This window comes from Montipora capricornis, chromosome 4 (genome assembly GCF_036669925.1).
Source record: "Montipora capricornis isolate CH-2021 chromosome 4, ASM3666992v2, whole genome shotgun sequence".
Lineage (NCBI taxonomy): Eukaryota > Metazoa > Cnidaria > Anthozoa > Scleractinia > Acroporidae > Montipora > Montipora capricornis.
Window position 1 is genome coordinate 31,863,062 of NC_090886.1, and position 1,961 is coordinate 31,865,022.

Below are 1,961 nucleotides of genomic sequence, written 5' to 3' on the forward strand. Positions count from 1 at the left end.
GCACAAATGGAGGTTCTGGAGGTAATTTTCTGAGTGGAGATCACGTTTACGGCAGACGATAAATACAAACTCACGAGGCATGGTATATTTAATTACGTTAACACAACAGAAAGACGCTAACCTCATGTTGACACGAAAATGCTTCACTCATGATTGCCATAAAAACTATCCAGTTAAGCTCGTACACTACAAAACATGATGAATTCATAAAGGCCACCTTTTCCAGCGAAATATTTTATGAAGCAAACAACATCTTTGCTATTAGAGGCAATCTTTCTTTCAAAAAATTCTTAGCTGTCACATTTCCAATTTTTTTTTTTACCTGAAGACTGTGCAGAGAACAGAGAGCACAGATCCACTTAAGGTGTTCGATTTCTTCTCTGTGTTTGTTGAACCCATAAGTTACCGGAGGATTTTCCATTTGGTTTCAGTGTCCTACATAACAGCACACTTGGTAAAATATTAGAAATACAGCTCACTTTGATTTCGGCTCGACGGCCATAGATGTTGTCGAAGTCCATTACTCGTCGCTTTTAAGATTCCAGATATTTATTTTTCACCGCCTGCCTTATTTATCTAATTGACGTTCCATTTTTGAGCTCCGTAAGGGTATATTTTGTTTAATGACGTACTAAAAGGCCACGCGCGTTACAATGACTTTCAACACCATAGCAGGTTTAATAATTAAATGTTCTCCTGTGTGCACCAGGGAAATCTACGCATTACCCCAGCCCCGTCAAACCTAACAAAATACGCACAGAAGACTATGCACAAAGACACCACTTAGCAAGGGAGTGACAAGCAAGACGTTTACCGACAAAAATATAAAAAATAAATAAAATAAATCAAAAAACCAAGAAATGAAACGCAGATTCCGACTGGGTTTGGCAACCCAGTAATTATACAAAAATTGGATAAATGAGAGGGTATTTTAAGGCGTACCGAAAAGGGTGCTAGAGGAATGCTGATGTAACACAACTTAAAGTAAATGGAATGATAACAAAAAGGGGACAAATGAGAGCGTGCTTTAAAGTGTGCCGAAAAGGGTGCGAGAACAGCGCTGATGAAACGCAACTCAAAGTAAATGTAATTATACAAAAATTGGACTAATGAGAGTGTATTTTAAGGCGTACCAACAATGGTGCCAGAATAGTACTGATATAACACAACTCAAAGTAAATGGAATCATACAGAAATTGGACAAATGAGAGCGTTTTTTAAGGCGTGCCGAAAAGGGTGCGAGAACAGCAATGATTTAACACATCTCAAAGTAAATGGAATTATACAAAAATTGGATAAATGAGAGCGTATTTTTAGGCGTCCCGAAAAGATTGCGAGAACAGCACTGATGTAACACAACTTAAAGTAAATGGAATTATACAAAAATTGGACAAATGAGAGCGTATTTTAATGCGTGCCGAAAAGGGTGCGAAAAAATCACTGGTGGAACACAACTCAAAGTAAATGGAAGTATAGAAAAATTGGGCAAATGAGAGTACATTATTACATTTTTTTAATAAAAATAACAAAATTCAGGATTCAAATTTCAAACTCATAGAATCACTTCAGAGAGTAAATGATATAATCTTTGAATTCTATCTAGGAAAAGACTTTGACGATATGACAAGAACGTGGTTTCAGCAAAGCCCGAACCCGAATCGGGTTCTAATCTTCTACACTCTAACCAAAATCCATAAACCAAGGCCTGTCGGGAGACTTATAATCTCGGGCTGCGATGGCCCAAAAGAAATAATATCATCGTTTGTGGATCCATTATTACAGCCCATTGCTCAAAAGGCATCGTTTCTCAAAGATACCACTGATTTTATCAATTTTATAGCAACAAACATAGGTTTCACATAATACCAATTTGGTTTCTATGGATTTAACCAGCTTGTGCGCAAATATCCCACAAGAGGAGGTCATATATAAGAACATTATGTACAACATACGACGACTTC